The sequence below is a fragment of the Calonectris borealis genome, chromosome 22, assembly GCF_964195595.1.
Source record: "Calonectris borealis chromosome 22, bCalBor7.hap1.2, whole genome shotgun sequence".
Taxonomy (NCBI): Eukaryota; Metazoa; Chordata; class Aves; order Procellariiformes; family Procellariidae; genus Calonectris; species Calonectris borealis.
In genome coordinates, this window is record NC_134333.1 from 1052049 (window position 1) to 1074016 (window position 21968).

The window sequence follows — 21968 nt, forward strand, 5'->3', positions numbered from 1 at the left end:
CTTCGGTTCCCTAACTGTTGACATCAGGATTGTCTCCTGGTTGTAGGTCTGGGGGTGAAGGGGTCTTTTGTCCTTTGGGGAGGCAGTCCTGGTCTCACTGTGTTCTCCCCACAGGGGTAGTGCTGGGCTGAGGTGGTGGTGCAATCTCTCAAATGCTCTGGCCTTTCCGTCTGGGACTAGGAGGCCGCTTGGGCTCTGGGTTCCAGCCCTTCCCATGGGTCCACATTCAGGACCTGGCTGGGATCGTGTGTCACGCCCTGGAGAGTGAGAGCCTGCAAGGCGTCCTCAACGATGTCTCCCCATCCTCCCTTGACACCTCCAATGGCACCTTTGCTCAGGAGCTTGCTGCCGCGCTGGGGCGCCCAGCCCTGCTGCCAGTGCCCATCCAGAACAAGGAGCGGTCCACGTACTTCTGGTCAATGTAGTCACAGCAGCTGAAGGGTCGATCTTGGTGGAGTCTAGACTCCCCACGCACCGGCCTCTTTGCTCAGTCCATACTGGAGACAGAATGGCAATCTGCTGACTTTCCGGGCAGGAGATGTAGAGTGGGACTGTCCAGCTGGAACTGGAGATAGTCCTTGCAGTCAGTGTGAGCACAGCCAGGTGAGCTGGGACTTTGGGAATAGCTGTGAAAGCAACATCGACTGAGGTAAATGTGGCTTGCTTGGATTGTGTCTGTGCTGCCTTTAAGTTAGCTGCAGATTCCTTCCTCTTCCCATGTGCCTCAGTTTCCTGTCCTCGAGAGCGGGCTTACCCACTCTGAGTTACAGGCCCAGTTCATTGTGGGGCAATACAGCGGGGACAATCAGCAGTGCTTCATCTTTGGTTATCCGGCCACCTTTTTAGAGCCTCAGACTTCGGTCTGCTTCCCTGGATGTTGTGGGCTACAGCATCCTTCTGTCAGGCAAGTTGGTTAGCCAGCCCAATTAGGTTGTTTCTGTACCTGCATGTACTTTGACGATTGCAACAGCTTTGGGTTGCGATTGGAAATAAAGACAAGTACAGCTGGAGAAGCACCGGCAACCCGTAGGTCTTCTGAAAGAGGGTTGCATGTCCCATGAAAGACCGCCCCTAAGCAGAGTTCCCAGGCCTCGGACTCCCTGCCTGGATGTGTAACTCACTCAGGATTTTGAAGGGTTGCCTCTGCGTGACGTGTGGCTTAAACACATGTCACAGGACTTAAATGAGCTTCTGACACCTGAATCCCAGTGTGGGGTCTGAAAACACTGGCTGCTGGGTGCAATTAGGACTTTCCGTCATGACAAATTCACACAGGCACCATGCCCCTTTGTCTACTGTGGAGCCAGAAAACATGCGTATTAGGGTGACAGCAAGCCGAGATCTAGATTGGATTTTGGACCAGTGTCTGTTTTTGATGACCACAAGGAAACCCCGGCCCCCAGGCTGCAAGACTTTGTGATCCTAAGTACAGGTCTTGTGGTATCCCAAGGCTGGCACAGCCAGCCCTGTAGTGCTCAGCGTCGGCAGAGTGTTTCTGCAAGCGTGTCTGAGCCAGCTGCAGTGCCCCAGATGTGCTCTGAAGATTTCCTCTGACTTGGGGCAAGTCTCTCTGTTCTTTTAGAGGTGAATGCTTATGATTGTTCAGACATGTCAAGAGTGGCAGCCCCTGCCCAGGACCCTCCTGCCTGGCCACTGGCCTCCCAGCCTGGTGCCCAGGCACCCAGGCTCTCTGCCCAAGCTGCGGACGCAGCTGCTGCTTTCCTCTTTGCAGGTTCAATCAGCCCTGAAGCTGAGCACCTATCAGAGGCATGTCCACACAGACAGACACACACAGAGACAAACGACACACGGACAGATGACACTGGCATGGCTGGCCACGCAGATGCCCCAGCCAAGACGCTGCTGTCAGCAGCACCTGTGCATGGGACCCGTGTAACACAAGCCCAGCCAGCCATGTCCCTCCCACTCTGGGGCTGGCAGACTCACGTGACACCCTCGGGGTTCACAAGCACGTGCACTCCTGAGTCCTCAAGCACCAGCACGACCCCTCTGTCCGTCCAGCACCCCTACCTGGACCCCAGCCCTCTGACCCATCCCACAGCTCCCCTACTCGCCGGCTGGTCCAGCTTGATGCACCGAACGCGCAGCACTCACACACTCGTCCCAAAGGCACCCCACACTCACAGGTACCCCCAGGTACCAGCGTGGACCCCCTGCCCACCTGATACCCCTGCCCGGACCTGGGGCCTCCTACTTGCCAGCTGGTCCAGCTTGAAGTTTGCTGGTGGATGCACACGCACACCCCACGCACACGCGGTTTGTGGGGGATACAGATCCTCACCTCCCCCAGCATCCAGCACCAGGCACACAAGCTGTGAGCTGCTGTCCCACTCCAGCTGCTGGCACGGAGCCCCTCACTCATGCTGGTCCCCCCAGTATCTGGTTTTGTGGACACTCAGTTAACTGCCGCAGTGGCTGTAGGGAGAGGCCCCCCTGGCTCCAGTAGCTGACACCACAGGCCAGGGGTGCCTGCTCCCCCAGTCTGACTTCAGTAGCTGGCACCAAATCCACTCACGCTGATCCCCCGGTAGCTGGCACTTAGTCCCTGCAGCACATACATGCACGGGATAGAGTGAGATTGTGCAGAGTTATGAAGAGATTTAAGAAGACAGGACAGGCTGTGCTGGTCAAGTGCAGAGCTCAGCCAGACCAGCAGTGACTGGCCCAGGTTGACACCCGACCAGCCTCTTCTATACCCCTTTCCTGCCTACCCCCCTCTTTGTTGCTCCCAGCTCCCCTGCACATCCCCTCAACAGCTGGCACGGTCCCACCCACTCCATCCAACATCCTGGACACTCAGGTTTGCATTCGCCAGTTGCAAAGTCCTGGTTGGCTATAGCTTCTTGGGAGCTCATCAATTAGTGTGACTGACGATGTCTGTTTCTGGGTATTGTCTTTGTTAATGCTAATTGGTCAGGTTTTATGACTCTGTGTGTTTGTCTCCGTCCCTTTCCTCATCTTGCCAACTGTAAAAATAAATGTTCTCAGGCTCGCTCCACACATCCTTACCAATCAGGGTGACTGATCAGGTTTGTTCTCATCACCACCTCCCTTATCATGTGTCAGGTTTATCTCTCTATGTTCTTGTTTGTGGCTCCTTTGACCAGATGTCCTTAAAAGAGCGGACACGCTCCTGCCACATCCCCTGACACTCCCCCGCTGCCCGGTGATATCAGCAGAAGCTGCCCCACTCCTCACTCCCATAGAGCCTGAATGGGCCCCGCTCTGGGCTGCACACATTGGGGCAGGAGCCTGACTCCTCTGGGCATTAAGCGGGGGCAGGGGTGTGCGTGTGCAAGGGCTGCGGTTGCTGGCCGCCCCCTCAGAGGTGTTAGACATGAACATATTGAGGCACTTGAGATCAGTAACACCTCGGTAAGCGTTGTGATTTGTATAGGCAAGTCCAGTTGTTTGGCTTTGATAGCTGCATCTCTCCAGGCACCAGGTCATGGGATGTCTGTGTCCAGGTGGATCCTGCAGTTTCAGTCTCGTTCCAGCAGAGCTGAGTGATCTGCACTGGTGACCTGCCTCGGGGTTAGCTCTGTGCCGACTGCTGAGTCGCATCGCAGTATCAAAGGCAGCTAGGCTTAATTCTTAGTTTTTGGAACCAGTGGTAGTTCTGCACCATTTGTAACGCTAGTCCACATTACACATTCTTTCACACATTGTAAGACATTGCCGTTTTCCTAATTAAGGTTGGCATTTCCCTTCCCGTACCCCTTCATTTCCAGTGAACCATGGCTCAGACTTGACTGGGGCCATGTTCTGAGATTTTAGGGGCATGTTGTGACTACCGCTCCTATAGATTTCCCAGTCTAATCCAAATGTCCCTTTTCACAGCTTAAAGAATTCTAAATCAGAACCTGGAATCCAAGACAAGCAAGTACTTCCCAAATTCCCCAATGTAGTCTCCAACCACATACACACAGCCTCCTCCCCCAGACCTGCATGTAGGGAGCATGCATTGGTTCAACACACGCACACACACACACACACAGGTTTTTCATACTTGGTAACATGCTTATCTGCCCTTATGGTTCATGGGTATTTGGTGAAGGTTAGCGTGGACAGATGTATATGTTGTTCCTCTTTCTGTACTCCCAGAGCCATTTTACCTGCAACTTACGCCCAACTGTCCCCTTTTATACCCCTTTCTGTCAACACCCCGTCTCCCCTTCCCCTGTACATCCCTCATGGGTTTGTACAGCTCTATCTATTCCCACAGCCCTTCCAGCCCGTGTCTGCATCCAGGGTCTCCCCTGTTTCACAATCTTAACAGTGGCAAAGTCCATGTTGATCTTCCTGGAAGTGGCACCTGTGGTTTCTTGATAGCCCATCAGTTAGTGAGTGGTGAGGTTTGTTTCTTGTCATTGTCTCCATGTTTACTTTGTCAGGTTTGTGTCTGTATTTTGGTTTATTGTCTCCATTTTTCTTATCATCCCATTTGAGGAGGTCTCAGATCAGATAAACTCTGGACTAAACATTCTCACACTCCTACATGCCCTCATCAATTAGTGTGACTGACCAGGTTTGGTTCCAAACACCGCCTCCCTTATTTGTCAATCAGGTTTGTGTCCCTGCATGTTCTTGTTTATGGCTTTCTCCATTTCTGTTTATCTCGTTTTTTGCATTGAGAAGGTCCTTGACGAGATACCCTTAAAGCAGCAGACACTCTCCTTCCACGTAGCCTTACAGAAGGGACCTGTGTGAGTGAGGCAAGTGAGGGGCTCAGTGCTGGCAGTTGGAGCAGGACTGCAGGTCACAGCCTGTGTGCCTGGTGCTGGATGCTGGGGGGGCGAGTGTCTCTATCCCCCACAAACCGGGTGTGCGTGGGGTGTGCGTGTGTATTCACCAGCAAACTTCAAGCTAGACCAGTGTCGAGTAGGAGGCCCCAGGTCCGGGCAAGGGTATCAGGTGGGCAGAGGATCCGTGCTGGTATCCAGGGGTACCTGTGAGAGTGGGGTGCCTGTGGGACGAGTGTGTGAGTGCTGCGTGTCTGGTGCATCAAACTGGACCAGCTGGCGAGTAGGGAACCCATGGGGTGGGTCAGAGGGCTGGGGTCCAGGTGGGGTGTTGGGCGGATGGAGGGGTTGTGCCGGTGGTCAAGGGACCTGCAAATGTCATATGCTTGTGAAGCCTGACAGTGTCGTGGGTGTACCTGCACTAGTGACCTCCTGTCTCTGCCAGCCCCAGAAGAGGAGGGGATGTGGCTGTCTGTGCTTGTGCGTTACATGGGTCCTGTGTGTGGGTGCGGTTGACGGCAGCGCCTTGGCTGTGGGAGTGTGACTGGCCATGTCAGTGTCATCTGTGTCTGTGTTTCTGTCTGTGTCCATGTGTGTGTCTTCGGGATAGGTTCTCGGCTTCGCTGCTGGTTGAACCTGCAAAGGGGAAAGCGCCAGCCACATCCCTCAGCCCGGGCAGAGACCCCAAGTCTTCAGGTCCCTGGGCTGGACTCCAGTGGCTGGGAAGGAGGGTCCTGGGCCAGGGCTGCTGGAGGTGACGGCTGCTTCTAACATCCCTTAACAATGAGCTTCACTGATTAATCCCTATTTCTGTGATTGATGAACAAGCTCTGGACAGAGCCCATGAGCCTGAGGGCTGTGAGGTACACTGCAATGCTGTGTGACCCTTCTTTGTTGAGAAACAGACAAGCTTCATTTCTGCAAAGTCTCTGCCGTTAAAACCTGTGCGTTTGAGCTCTTTCTATGCCTGGTGAGTGCTCCCACCCATCAGGCTCAAAACCCATCAAAGTGCTGCGATTCATACCAATTGTTCTTGGGGTACCCAGCCTGCTGAGCTGGAAGACAGAGATGGGGAGCAGAATGAAGCCCCCGTAATCTAAGGGGAAATGGTTAGCGACCAGCCCCAGACACAAGTCTATGGGGCTGGATGGGGTCCACCCAAGGGTACTGAGGGAGCGATGGAAGTGCTCACCAAGCCACTTTCAATCCTTTATCAGCAGTCCTGGCTAACCGGGGAGGTCCCAGTTGACTGGAGGTTAGCAAATGTGACGGCCATCTGCAAGGAGGGCCGGAACGAGGACCTGGGGAACTACAGGCCTGTCAGTCTGACCTTGGTGCTGGGGAAGGTTATGGAGCGGATCATCTTGAGTGCCATCACGTGGCATGTACAGGACAACCAGGTGATCAGGCCCAGTCAGCATGGGTTTATGAAAGACAGGTCCTGCTTGCCTAACCTGATCTCCTTCTGTGACAAGATGACCCGCTTAGTGGATGAGGGAGAAGCTGTGGATGCTGTTTACCTGGACTTTAGTAAAGCCTTTGACACCATTTCCCACAGCATTCTCCTGGAGAAACTGGCTGCTCATGGCGTGGATGGGTGTACTTCTTGCTGGGTAAAAAACTGGCTGTAAGGCCGGACCCAAAGAGTTGTGGTGAATGGAGTTAAATCCAGTTGGTGGCCAGTCACAAGTGGTGTTCCCCAGGGCTCAGTATTGGGGCCAGTTCCATTTAATATCTTTATCAATGATCTGGATGAGGGGATCAAGTGCACTCTCAGTAAGTTTGCAGACCACACCAAGTTGGGTGGGGGTGTTGATCTGCTTGAAGGTAGGAAGGCCCTCCAGAGGGATGTGGACAGGCTGGATCGATGGGCCGAGGCCAATTGTATGAGATTTACCAAGGCTCAGTGCTGGGTGACTTGGGTCACAACAACCCCATGCAACACTACAGGCTTGGGGAGGAGTGGCTGGAAAGCTGCCCAGCAGAAAAAGGACCTGGGGGTGTTGGTCAACAGCTGGCTGAATATGAGCCAGCAGGGTGCCCAGGTGGCCAAGAAGGCCAATAGCACCTGGCTTGTATCAGAAATAGTGTGGCCAGCAGGACTAGGGAAGTGATTGTGCCTTTGTACGCAGCACTGGTGAGACTGCACTTTGAATACTGTGTTCAGTTTTGGGCCCCTCACTACAAGAAAGACATTGAGGTGCTGGAGGACATCCAAAGAAGAGCAACGAAGCTGGTGAAGGGTCTAGAGAACAAGGTCTATGAGGAGCAGCTGAGGGAACTGGGGTTGTTTAGTCTGGAGAAAAGGAGGCTGAGAGGAGACCTTCTCGCTCTCTACAACTACCTGAAAGGAGGTTGTAGCGAGGTGGGTGTTGGTCTCTTTTCCCAAGGAACAAGTGATAGGATGAGAGGGAATGGCCTCAAGTCACGCCAAGGGAGGTTTAGATTGGATATTAGGAAAAATTTCTTCAGTGAAAGGGTTGTCAAGCTTTGGAACAGGCTGCCCAGGGAAGTGGTTGAGTCACCATCCCTGGGGGTATTTAAAAGACTTGTAGATGTGGCACTTAGGGATAGTGGTGGACTTGGTAGTGTTAGGTTAACGATTGGACTCGATTGTAAGAGTCTTTTCCAGCCTAAATGATTCTATGATTCTGTGATTCTGTATGGTTGTTAAATATGGAAGGCATCTTGTGCAGTTCCCCAGAACTCACTGAGTGACTTCAAAAGCCCTGACTCTGGCCTTTGTGTGAGATAGGGCTTTTTTTTTCTTTCCCTTTTTTTTCCCCAAAGGTGTTAGTGTCCTCTGCCACCCTTCATAAGGGAAATCTGACTGTAGCCTAAAGTTAGCTCATACCCATCTGCAAGAGGAAGAGTCACAAAGCTGGTGTATGTATTGACCTGAGCAGGGCAGGGCTCCTCAGGGGTGGAAAAGAAGGTCTTTGGACCTGTGCTATGACTCGGAGGGAAGGTATTTTGGTCCCCAGAAAATCCATGGTGTAGAAACCTGAGCTCCCAAGGGCCAGGAAGGGGCAATAGCTGCAGTCAGTCCTGAAGCCATCCATGTGAAGGTACTGCTCTGTTCCCATATTTAGCCTGAGTTGCAGTTAACAGGAGTCACTGCAAGATGATCTGCAACTGTGCAGCTGGAGTTTGGGACTCTTCTAGGCTTGAAATGGTCCTGGTGTTGTCCGAAAAGCGGATTTGTGCCCGGCGTGCAAGTAACCAATTCCACACGCTCAGGAGAGAGATTGTTTTATTCAGGCCTGGGTGCTCGGTGGACGTGCCACAAATCAAGCACACCTGGTCTAGTCACCTTTCTGTTTATATCCATGCTTCTCATACATATTTTGAATTTCCTTGTTACATATTCATTACATTTCCGAGAACTAATTATAATATTACATCATCTTAAACACATGCGCACTAAAGCCTTTAGGGTCTTCTTGGGGGTCTCGGGTGGTCAGCAGGGTCCTGAACTCTTCATGAACTTATTTCCTCTTTACCTTATAGGGTCGCAATTTGTCCCTGAGCCATGCTTGGACCACGTCTGTTTATAGTTTCCATAGCTAAAATTAATTATCACTACTTCTAAAACACACCCCTGTTAGTTACCTAACTTCTAAGCAACAAGTCTTCATTGTTTAAAATTATAGAAGCGAGCAACATAGAATCCACAAGAAACCAAACCATCCATCACCATAGTACTCTTAAATTAAAACACATACATCTTGATCTCCTCCAATCAAAACCCCACTCACTAGTTTCATCATTCTGGTTTCTTATTAACTGGTCTTTTAACCCAGTTCTGGGTGAGGGCTATACACAGGATGATAACACTTTGAAGATTAATGTTGATTAAGATTAACATTAACAGTTCCCCCCTTTGAGACTTATGATGTTAAGCATCATGAGTCTCATAATACTTATTTTCTACAAAAAGATACAAATTGAATCATACAACATGTAATCATAACTAAAATAACGATCAGTACCACAAACAAAAATAATTGTCTAAGCCAATTTAAATTTGGAAGCCACGAGAACAACCAAGAAAAATCTAATCCTTCCCGTTCTTTAAACCCATATGCCAAATCTTTTAATTGTTGGATTTTCTTCTCTACTAATTGTGAATTATCACTCAAGTTAAAACAACACATTCCTTTAAATTCTTCACAACCATGATTGGGTCTTAAAAGTAAATAGTCAGTTGCAGCCCTGTTTTCAAGGGTGGCTTCTCTTATTTGTGTCATTTCCATACCAATAGCTGAAAGTGCTTGGGAGGTATAATTTATGTCTTTTACTAAAGCACAAGTAATCCGTTTTATAGTGTGATAATTCATAGCTACTCCAACTCCGGGTGCTAGGATAGCTGCATCTGACATCTCCCTCCAACTGTATAAAGTGACTTGCGAGTCACAATTCTCTGATATTTGATGTATACTCCTTTTAGTTCGTCCACCATGTTCTAAGACCTTTTTGTCTATCAGCAGCGGAGCTGTCCTCCCTATTGAACACGGACCTCCGGTCACATTCACTGGAATATAGGAATATGCTATTCGTCCACACAACAAAAACCATCCAAGGGGTAATTTAGTATGAGCCCATGCATAACTCTGAAGTTGAGTGGAGTTACATCTCAAAGGAGGTTGTAAACGTGTTAAATTTTCACATTTAGAAGTGCAATTAATGAATTTAACACAATGCCCAGCTGGAAGCATTCCTCGCACCTTGATTCTTAACATCCCTCTCTCCTTAAATCTAGTTGTTTTTCCTAAACTCTAAATGCTACGGTAAGTTAACTTAATGTCAAAACTTTGAAACATTGTATAATTCTTCATCAATTCCAATGGGGTTGGTACTCCTACCAAACAAGAACTATACATCCCTCCCACAGAATTCTTGGCTGAAATACAAAAGGAAGACATGTTGGTTACTTCTCGGGCTAAAAGTTCCCAGATATTTCGATTTCTATCCCATTTTGGTAACAAAAATTGAGAATCAATCTGACTGATCGTTATTATTAACAACAACACATTCCACATCTTCCCTCTCTCTCTAATTTAATTCTGTTCAATAATCAAATTGTTACACTAATTTAGCAGCATCTCCAGTATCTCATTGAACACGCCGCGAAGTTAACTTCAATGGTTCCTTAAATACAGATGTCGACAGTCCAGGTGGAATTTTCTTAATCCTCGTATAATGAATCCAAGAATCTATTCCTTCCAGTTTCACAGCAGTGTTTGTTGTTAACAGCACCTGGAAAGGTCCTTTCCACTTTTCTCCAAGAGGGTCGTCCTTCCACGTTCGCAAATAAACTTGATCCCCTGGACTAAATGAGTGTACTGGAAATTCAAGAGGTAAAGGTGTCTTCAAAAGGACATACTTATGCAAAGAATTCAACACCTTACTCAAAGATAAAAGATATTCAGTTAATACTTTTTCTGCTATTACATGCATCTGTTCTGATCCTCCTGTCAAATTAACGCTATAAGGTTTTCCATATAAAATTTCAAATGGACTCACTTTTTCTTTAGCTCTAGGGGTCACCCTAATTCTCAACAAGGCGAGTGGTAAGGCTTCGATCCACTTCAATTGAGCTTCCTGACATATTTTAGAAATTTGTCTTTTCAATGTTTGATTCATTCTTTCCACCTGCCCACTAGATTGAGGTCTCCAAGGGGTATGGAGATCCCACTTAATCCCTAATGTCTTACTCATGTTTTTAACAACCTCTGCTACAAAATATGGACCTCTGTTTGAGGATATTCCTAAAGGGACTCCAAACCTTGAAATTATTTCTTTCAACAAATGTTTCACAACCTCTTTTGCCTTGTTGGTTCGACACGGGAAAGCTTCCGGCCATCCAGAGAAGGTATCTACCAATACCAATAGATATCGGTATTGGTTACATCGCGGTAACTCTGAAAAATCTATTTGCCAATTCTCACCGGGAGTTATGCCTCCAGGAGGGGGTCGGATTTGTATTTTCGGATTGTTCCTAAGACAAATCTCACATTTATTACTCACACTTTTAGCAATCAATAACATTTTGGTTCCTATCGCATATCGTTTTACTGATTCCACTATTGTCTTTGCTCCCATATGTGTTTCAGCATGGGTTTTGACCATTAATTTCTTCATAATTTCAGGGGTTACTATACATTGTCCATGTGAAGTTATCCACCATCCTTGATCATTCTTCTTACAATGTAATAACATAGCTAATTTATTTTCTTTCTCATTATAATTTGGGGATTCCACCTGAATTTCTTTTGATGGAGTTAAAACATAAATCATAGTATTTAATGCTACACGTTTAGCAGCCTCATCTGCTTTTCGATTTCCTTGTATTACTTTTGAGTCCCCTTTTTGATGAGCTTTACAACGAATCACCGCAACTTCTTTAGGTTTCTGTACTGCTTCCAACAAATTCAAAATCTCTGTTCCATATTTTATAGGGGTACCGCTAGCAGATAAAAGTCCTCGCTCCTTCCATATTGCTCCATGGGCATGCACAACTCCAAAAGCATATTTAGAATCTGTATAGATGTTAACTCTTTTACCTTAGCCAAATTTAAGGCTTTTGTGAGGGCTATAATTTCTGCTTTCTGGGCGGATGTATTTGGAGGTAATGCTTTTACTTCTCGATCTTCAGTTAAAGTTACCACGGCATAGCCAGCCCTCCTTTCTCCTTTTACAACAAAGCTGCTTCCATCAGTAAATAATTCTTCATCCGGAGTTTGGAGAGGGACATCTTTCAGATCTGGCCTGCTGGCATATACCTGTTTGATAACTTGTAAACAATCATGGTTAAGATCACTCTCTTTTTCACTTGGCATTAAAGAGGCAGGATTTAAAATTGTACTCACTTTCAAAATGATGTTGTCTTGTTCCACTAACAAAGCCTGATATTGTAACAAACGACTAGGGGTTAGCCAATGATGTCCTTTTTGTTCCAGTACTGCAAGTACCGCATGCGGGACGTGAACCATTATTTTCTGTCCCAATGTCAATTTTCTAGCTTCTTGAATGATGAGAACTGTTGCCGCAACTGCCCGCAAGCAGCTAGGCCATCCTGAGCGTACTTTATCTAATTGTTTGGAAAAGTAAGCCACTGGTCTTTTCCAGTCTCCCAAAAGTTGAATCAAAACCCCCATAGCTACATGTCTCTTCTCATGAACAAATAGCTCAAAGGGTTTGGTCAGATTTGGAAGTCCTAAAGCTGGAGCTTTCATTAAAGTCTGTTTAATGTCATCAAAACTTTTTTGGCACTCTGGAGTCCATTCTAACAATTCTTCAGGGCCTTTGGTTGCCTCATACAATGGTTTTGCCATCAAACCATAATTTGGAATCCAAAGGCGACACCATTCAGCCATTCCTAGAAATCCTCTCAACTCTCTTTTAGATTGAGGGGGTGCCATCCTGCAAATGGCTTCTTTTCTACCATTTCCCAATCTTCGCTGTCCTTGGGAAATCTCAAACCCCAAATAAATTACAGTTTGTTTTGCAATTTGTGCTTTCTTCTCTGACACCCTATACCCGGCCATTCCCAAAAAGTTTAGGAGGCTAACAGTCTTTTCTTTGCAGATTTCAATAGTATCTGCTCCCAATAGGATGTCATCAACATACTGAAGGAGGGTGATTTGATCTTCCTTACCGGACCACTGTTCCAGTTCCTTATTGAGGGCTGCTCCAAAGATGGTTGGGCTATTTTTAAACCCTTGTGGCAGCACGGTCCAGCAGAGCTGAGTCCTCCTCCCAGTCGACGGATCTTCCCATTCAAAGGCAAAAATCTTTTGGCTGTTTTCTTCCAGAGGTATACAAAAGAAAGCATCTTTCAAATCTATAACAGAGAAATATGCATTTGATTCATTGATAGTTGTTAACAGCGTATATGGATTAGGGACTATTGGATGAATGTCCACCACTAACTGGTTTATCGCTCTTAAATCTTGAACCAGCCTATATCCTTGGTTATGTGGCTTTTTCACTGGAAGGACAGGAGTATTATAATCAGACTGACATTCTCTTAAAAGTCCGTATTTAAGAAAATTATTTATTATTGGTTCCAAACCTTTTCTGGCTTCTATACTAATAGGATATTGTTTCTTTCTTACCAGTCGAACTCCTGTTTTCAATTCAACTTTTACCGGTTCCACATTTTTCGCTCTTCCTGGTTTCTCTGTTGCCCAAACAAAAGGGTAAACTGCATCTTTAATCTCTTCTGGAATTTCTTCAGATTCATCTGTGTTTGTCTGTGATAAATAAACTTGGGCTTGCCAGGCATTAGCTTCAGGAAAATGAACTTGGATTCTTCCTTTTTTAAAGGTAATTTGTGCTCCCAATTTATTCAATAAATCCCGTCCTAAGAGAGGCATGGTGCAGTCCGGTATATATAAAAATTCATGCATCAATGTTTTTCCTCCAATTTTACATTTTAAAGGTTTCAAAAAAGGCCTTATTTCCTTCTTTCCCGTGACCCCAACAATAGATACATTAAATTTACTCATTGGTCCTTTACATGTATTTATAACAGAATATTTTGCTCCAGTATCTACTAAAAAATCGACTACTTCATCTCCCAGCTTTACTGGAACCAGGGGCTCAGCTGGGAAAATATCATTTTCTACCCCTGGTCCCCATCATTCAGAATCTCCTCCCATCATAAGTAAATCAGCTTCAGGTGGTATCTGCTGTGACCGAGTCATGACTGCTCCTTTGTTCTCTGGACACTCACTCTTCCAGTGTCCCTGTTTCTTGCATACAGCACATTGATTAAATCCTAATGGGGTATATTGTTTAAACATATCTCTACCTCCTCTGCCTTTTCCTCTCAAATACCCTCTATCTCTCCCTCTCAAATATCTTCTACCTCTTCCTCCAGCTGATCCTTGGGCATTTACAAAAGCAGCTGCTAGAATAGCAGCTTTTTGTTTCCTGTCTTTTATTTTTTCTTTTTCCTGATTTTTCTTTTCCTCCTTTTCCCTATTGTTATACACCTTATAAGCAATTTCAATTAACTGTGATATAGTCATTCCTGTAATCCCATCCACTTTCTGCAATTTCTTTCGAATATCTGGAGCAGCTTGCCCTACAAACAAAGTAGTAAATATTGCTCTATTCTCATCACTCTCAGGATCTAAGTCTGTCCATTTCCTAGCTGCCTCACATAATCGTTCATAAAAGGTGGATGGGTCCTCTGTTTTTCCTTGAATTATTTGAGTCAATTTCGCCAAATTCTTTGGGCGGGATATTCCATTCTTTACTCCATACAAAATTAATTGTTGATACTGTTTAATCATCAATTTCCCATCATTACTAATTAGGATTACGATTTGGGTCTTGAGTTGGCATAAAATGAGCAGGACCTTCTCTTGCATTTATTCTCTCATTTTCCATATTTGCTTTTTCTAATACTACCCTCTTTTCTTCAGGAGTAAACAAATTATTCAAAAGAATTTGAATATCTTTCCAATCTGGATTATGATTTTCAGTAATTGTTCGAAAGGATCTATACACCTTTTCTGGATTCTCTCTATATGATCCTGCTAACTCTTTCCAATTCATAAAATCAGAAGTTGTAAATGGTACTTTCACAAATACTGGCTCCCCCCTTGGGCCTGCTGCCTGGCGAAGGGGTGCTAACAATACAGACCCTTGCTGGGTTCTAGTCCTGCCAGCCATCGGACTAAAAGTATTGCTTCCTCTTGCTTCGGTTTCAGAAGTTTCATTTTCATTTGGTGGTACTAACATTTGTGTATCCTCCTCTTCTTCTCCTAGTTTTAAACACCGTTTTCCTATGCTACAAGCAGAACAACAATGCGCTTTTGGTTCCTTATTTTCCATCATCATCATCATCACATTAGAATCTGAATCTAAAAGCTTACATTTTTTCCGAATTTCATGATCATTTCTCAAAGAAAAAAACAAATCTACATAAGGTACCTCATCCCATTTTCCTTGTCTTCTACAAAATAACATTAACTGTAAAATAGTATTATATTGCAAGGTTCCCAATTCTGGCCATTTTTCCTCATCTTCCAATTTATACATTGGCCACCATCTAGTACAATATTCAATTAATATATCCTTTCTCAAAGGATCACCCCCAGATTTTCCCCAATGTTTAATGATGCATCCTAAGGGGGAACAAGGTGTTACTTTTGCTGGTTGAGCTCCCATATCTTTACCAAAAAAGAACGTTCTTTACCACAACTTCATATACTCCAGTCGTCACTGTCAAACGCATATGAATATACCGGTTTACCCCTGGCGCCTACAACTTCATATACTCCAGTCGTCACTGTCAAACGCATATGAATATACCTCTTTACCTGTGGCCACAATTCCTTCACAGTTTTATACCCCAGAACAATATCTCATTTACCTTAGCGTTGCACCGTTGAGTTGCTCACCTGCTCTGGTTGGGGAGGATACTCATGGAGTCCCCGATCAAAAGGTCAGTGCGCGGTGCGCGCTGGAGTCCGGAGAGCAGGGTCTCCCCACCGAGAGCCGGCAAGTCGATCCGGGCAAGGCTTCACAGCTGTCACATCTGGGTCGCCAAAAACTGTTGTCCGAAAAGCAGATTCGTGCCCGGCGTGCAAGTAACCAATTCCACACGCTCAGGAGAGATATTGTTTTATTCAGGCCTGGGTGCTCAGTGGACTTGCCACAAGTCAAGCACACCTGGTCTAGTCACCTTTCTGTTTATATCCATGCTTCTCATGGAAATATTTTGAATTTCCTTGTTACATATTCATTACATTTCCGAGAACTAATTATAATATTACATCATCTTAAACACATGCGCACTAAAGCCTTTAGGGTCTTCTTGGGGGTCTCGGGTGGTCTCTGGTGGTCAGCAGGTTTGTGAACTCTTCATGAACTTATTTCCTCTTTACCTTATAGGGTCGCAATTTGTCCCTGAGCCATGCTTGGACCACGTCTGTTTATAGTTTCCATAGCTAAAATTAATTATCACTCCTTCTAAAACACACCCCTGTTAGTTACCTAACTTCTAAGCAACAAGTCTTCATTGTTTAAAATTATAGAAGCGAACAACATAGAATCCACAAGAAACCAAACCATCCATCACCACAGTGCTCTTAAAACACATACATCTTGATCTCCTCCAATCAAAACCCCACTCACTAGTTTCATCATTCTGGTTTCTTATTAACTGGTCTTTTAACCCAGTTCTGGGTGAGGGCTATACACAGGATGATAACACTTTGAAGATTAATGTTGATTAAGATTAACATTAACACTGGGGTTAAGCCAAATGTGGGAAATGATGGTGGAGAGGTGCAAGGTTTGCTGAAGAAACTCCTGCCCACTGGATGCCACGAGAGGCTGAAGGACCTGAATCCCGTGCATGGTCTTCCTCAACTTCCCCTGTCCTCTTTTTCCCACTGGGCTAGCTGAGTTCCTTCAGCTATGGAAGAGGACAAGAAGATCCATGCAACAGATGAGAAGGATCAGACTGAACTTCTGTCCCAGGTTCTGAGGCCCTCTGCCCCTGCAGTATTTGGTGTTCAGCAACAGTCTTTGTGTTTCAACATGCTCTGATATCCAGTGGTCAGCCACTACCACTTCAGGGACCCAACCTGCAGCCCCTTCTCTCCTAAATGGGTGTCTCAGTTGGCCACCAGAACTTACGATCTCTCCAGCAACTGGCCCCCTCTGGTCCCTCCAGTAACCAGTTCTTCCAGTTGTCTTACTCACACACACAGCTGGTTCCCAGGTCACTTCACTTACTCAGCTGCTAGTCTGCCTGGATACTTGCTTACACACTTACACAGCCTTGCTTGCTCCATTTGCTGGCACCATGGACACACTGACTTCTGACTCCAGTTACTGCACACTCAGGCCCCCATACACACACATGCACGCAGAGAGCCCTCACCCAGGAAAATCGTTAGAAATGAGTTTAATAAGAAGACAGGAGAGACTGCCTTGAGCAGGCGTGGGGCATGGCCAGACAAGTGTAGCGACCAGCCTGTGGTTCCTCCCCTAAACATCCTATAACAAATCTTGTACAGTCCTGAGATGCTTTTCCCTTTCATTCCATACTGTGTCCGTACCCCGTAGACATTAACTCTGCCTCAGTCTGTAAGGTGACCCAGAAAGCTGCTACCACCGACACATTGGGATGGGTATCACCCCCAGGGCATGGGGCTGATGGCTGTCCTGGGACAGCCCTAGGAAGAGCTGGGTCAGGGTGTCCATTTCTCTGGTTGGGTTATTGCAGTTTCTCTACCTGTTGTTGGGCCTCTGTGCTCCTTTGTGTGTGAGGAGACCAGCTTTTTATCGTATAACCAAAGTGTCGTGGTTTAGCACCAGCCAGCAAATAAACCCCACGTAGCCGCTCGCTCACACCCCACCTCCCCACCCCCCCACCCCCACCCCCCCCCCGTGGGATGGGGAAGAGGATCGGGAGGGCACAAGTAGGAAAACTCCCGGGTTGAGATAAAAACAGTTTAATAATTGAAATAAAATGAAGTACAACAGTAATAACAATGAGAACAACAACAACAGACTATACAAAGCAGGCGATGCACAATGCAACTGCTCACCGACCGCCGTGTCACGAATGGGGGCCAAGCCCCCTCCCCCCCCGGTTTTTATACTGAGCATGATGTCACATGGTATAGAATACCCGACTGGCCAGCTGGGTCCACCACCCCGGCTGTGCTCCCCCTCCCCAGTGCAAGCATCACCCAGCAACAACCAAGAGCATCAACGGGCCATCAACGCTCCTTTCACACCGAACCCAAAACACAGCACACCCCCTAAGCTACTGGGAAGAAAGTTAACTCTGTCCCAGTCGGAACCAGGACACAAAGAAATTCACTTTGCAGGGGAGCAGAGAAGAGCCTGAACCCAGCAGCACTGGTAGGCATTTTGAATAACCACTTCTCTGAAGGCTTTACTGTTAAGGCAGTCCTGTAGCAATGACTGAACTTTTATTTCAAAGCACAGCTGAATGCAAGCTCCAGGGCAGCGGGTCCGTAGATGGGAGAGGTATTACTTCCATTTTCTCATCCTGAGAAGGGGAGAAGTGACTACTCTGGCAGGACTGTTCCATCTGCTTACTGAGCTTGGGAACCGCTCCATACTCCTCTGGGATGTAGAGGAAAGTGAAGAGAAAAGCTGGTTTTTGTGCTCCAGGGCACCTCCACTACGACAGGGGCATCTACACCATGACACGAGGGACAGTTTTGGCCTTGGTGGATACGAGGTGGGTTGGCAGCAGTGCAGAAGTCTGCAGGGCGTAAGAGGGCTTTGTCCTTCACGTGCCTTGTGTGTCTATTTAAAGATGATGCATTTGCCATGGAATTCACCCCCTGTCTTTGGGCATCTGTAATGCAGGAGTATGATGACACAGGGCGTTAACATGAGGTCTGCAACTATACACCCACATATACAGGTGTAGGGGTGAGCTGAGCATCTGCAGACAGTTGTGTTACTGAAGTCTGGTGCCATTTGAAGGGAGACCAGTGCTTTTTTGGGGGCATGGTTCGCCCCTCTGCTCCACACAGATGCCTCAGATACCCCGATCATTTAAATAATGCCAGCCTTTCCATACACTGTTTGACTTTCCCTTTCTCTCCTTTGATATTTCACCCCTAAAATCAATTATTTCAAATATTTTCTTGTTTGTTCAGTAGAAGAAGTAGATCTACAACATACCCTGTATCAGTCAATACTAAGCAATTAATAAAAAAAAAACCTCTTCATTTTAAGTCAGAGAAAATAAATGATTGGACAGTTGACATAAACAAAGTACATTTAAATATTATCGATCCTGTTTTCCTGCGACAATTTAAAGGTATGTTGCATATTGCAATAAAAATATTTTTAAAATAAATGTTTGTCAAAATATCCTAATTGAAAATATGTGTATGCATTTAACACTTTTGAAAGTAAGCTGCAATGCTATAAGAAAGACTTAGAGGGATACAATGGGCCATTTAACAAACAGATTAAAAACATATGTGACACTGATTTGGTGCGTAGTTGCTAATTTAATATTTCTGTATGCTGTGAAGTTCTATGCATGACATACATCTCAGAAAAAAGAAACTACTGCTGTATTACAGGTCTGGTAAAAAAAGTTGTAAAGATAAAATACTAAAGGATAGGAGAGATAAGTTGTTATAATATATGTTAGTTTATGTGTTTTCATTTTGAATAATATGCATCATGTACAGATGTAAACTCCTTTAAAAATCAGTATTCACACGCCCTGGCTTTATTGCAGATTTTCAGGAAGTCAGTGATGAAGTGAAGAAATACATTTCAATAAACTGCACCATATTCTCTTTCACAAAATCCAGGTATTTTTCCTTCCTGTTTGTTTCTTTTGGGTTAACAATTGCCATTCATTTATGAAGCCATTCAGTTCTAAAAGCAAAGGTGACAGAGGAGTAGGAGGAAAGGACAGGAGATTAAAAATAAACAAGTTTTTAAACAGCCACATCTCAATTTACGTGGAAATAAGTTGTTCTATAAAACCAACTGTGGGCTATCGGTAAAAAAAAAGAGTTTAAGATATTTGCAAATGTTAAAGGAAAATTTTTGTAGAAGTGCTCAGAAAACTCAGATGCTGGTAGGAGTTAGAGAATATCAGGCTTTGAAATACTAAGAAATAATGAAGGAATGATATTTCCAGTCTAGCATCTTGTTAAATACACTGCACTGACACTGCCTGAATTCCAGCTGCTTCTAAGTGAATTGTGTAAAGCTTTGTTACTGACTTCTTAGACGTTAAGGTGAAACGAGAGAATTTTAAAAAACCCTCAGATAACTCAGATGGCAGCAACCGTTACTATTGTTACTTGGGAGAATTAGTTTTTATTCCTTCAAACATATTTGGAATTACTAAATATTTAAAATACATTTAACAGAAAGATTTAGAAAAGATTGGAAGACAAAATGCTTAGTTCAGTCTTAATTCATTCAGCTTCTAAGCAAGGAAGTCTGTTTTTAGTTCTTCTCTAGGAAACTGTTGTTGAGCAAATATACAAGGAAAACAAAGATAGCTGCTTGGCAGGAATAGCACCAACAAGGGCTGCGTGCAGGGAAATGCCCAGTTAGCCAGCAGTCACACTTCTCTGCAATAAATTAAAGCATTGGGTCGCTGATGTGCCTATCCCCCCCCTTTTAAAAAAAAACAGAGTGCTGTATGTATGAATGTGGGTGCAGTTTAGGATAAATGTATAAACAACTATGAGCTGCTTATGGACACTACTGCCATTGGCTGCAGTCTTATTGCTGGCTGGGAGCGACAGCCTTCTGAGCAGCCTGTCCTGTGAACGATTGTAATGCCTGGTGCTGTTTTCATCTCCAATAATTGTAGGGCAATATGGTTCCTGAGGAGAGATGAGGATCCTTGCTTCCATCATTTGCAGTGCTCAGCTAACGGCTGAAGTTAGTTATGGCAGACTGGAGTTCATAATGTTATAATCTGGCTGATTAGTGGGAAATGATACAGTGGGCAGGTGTGTGGCAGCACGGTGACCCTCCAAGAAAAGTCCTCTGTTTCTCCTGAGCTTCTAGCACCGGGTAGAACCAGTGCAGCCACACAGACACAGCTCTTGTCAGAGCATGTGACCACCCAGGTTTCAGGCTGCAGGGTGTGCCTGGGGCTTCTCCGAGAGATGGAGGGCGTTAACAAGCACACCTGTGGGAGGTGTGCTCAAGTAGATGAACTGCTCTGCTTGGCGGCTGGGCTTCAGGAGGAGGTGGGTAGACTGAGGAGCAGTTGAGAGTCTGAGAAGGAGATAAAGACCGATGGAGCTGTGCTCTGCCATCTCTAGTATGCACAAGCTAACTCAGCATGGCCACTGCTGAAGTAGGTCCAGTATCTATTTTGTGCTAGGGTGGAGGCAGGGTTATGAGGGATATGGAGGAGTGGAAGCAAGTTACTGCAGGAGCTGTAAGGGGAACCCTCCTTACTCTCTCAGCTACCTTTACAGAATAGGTATGAGGCTCTGAGTGTGGTAGTCAAAGGAAATGATGAGACAGAAGAGGAGGAATCTCTGCAAGTACTCTCACCAAGTTCAGATCAACCAACTCCTTGCATCAAGAGCTGTATTAAGACCAGCGCTGAGAAGAAACAGCAGTGAGTTATGGTCATAGGTGACTCCAGGGGTGGAACGGAGGCACTCATCTGCAGACCAGACCCTCTTTTCAGGGAAATTTGCTGCTTCCCTGGGGCCTGAATCAGCGATGTCAACAGACAACTGATGAGCTTAGTACAGCCTTCAGATTATTACCTACTCCTGCTCTTTCACTTGGGTACTAATGACATCACAGCAAGAAGTCCAAGGTCAATTAAAAGAGATTTCAGGGCCCTGGGAGGAGTGCTAAAGGATTCAGGGGCACATGTAGTGTTTTCCTTAATCCTCCCCGTAATGGGGAGAGACGCTGGAAGAAACAAGCACACCCAAGACGTCAATACCTGGCTCCAAGACTGGTGCCTCCACCAGAACTTTGGCTTTTATAACCACAGAAGAGTCTTTGAGACACAAGGTATGCTGGGGCCTGATGGGATCCACCCGTCCTAACGGCGGAAATGCTTCTTTACTACTAAGTTGGCAGGACTGATTGAGAGGGCTTTAAACTAGAATCGATGGGGGAAGGGGATACCATGAGGAGAGCTGAAGGGAAGTCAAGGGTTGGCATGGCACTGCCTGAGCGTGGCAATGCTAATGGGAGCATTTACGCTGCTCCCAGGAGCACTGAGAGTTTAGGAGCACATTGAAATGCTTGTACACCAATGCACGCAGTATGAGAAACAAACAGGATGAACTGGAAGCATTGGTCCATTCCCAGAGCTATGATGGCATTGGTATTAGTGAGGCTTGGTGGAATGAGTCCCACGACTGGAGTGCTGGGATGGAGGGCTGTAGGCTGTTCAGCAGGCTGTCTTTAATACAAATGATAGATTTTGGGCTGCCCCATCCCCTGAGGAGGGCAACAAAGCCAGTGAAAGGGCTGGAAGGAATGTCCTATGAGGAATGGCTGAGGACTCTGGGTTTGTCTAGTTTAGACAAAAGGAGTCTGAGGGGCGACCTCATTGCTCTCTACAGCTTCCTGAGGAGGGGAAGTGGAGAAAGAGGTGCTGATCATCTTCTCCCAGGACATGTGGAAATGCTTCAAAGCTGCACCAGAGGAGATTCAGACTTGACATTTGGA

The 21968-nt window shown here is 45.9% G+C and overlaps 2 pseudogenes; both read left to right on the forward strand.

Moving 5' to 3' along the window:
- LOC142091706 (von Willebrand factor A domain-containing protein 5A-like) overlaps window positions 1-21968 on the forward strand; it is a 521312-nt pseudogene that overhangs the window by 180166 nt on the left and 319178 nt on the right.
- Window positions 1-21968, forward strand: part of LOC142091600 (epimerase family protein SDR39U1-like) — a 334998-nt pseudogene that overhangs the window by 1219 nt on the left and 311811 nt on the right.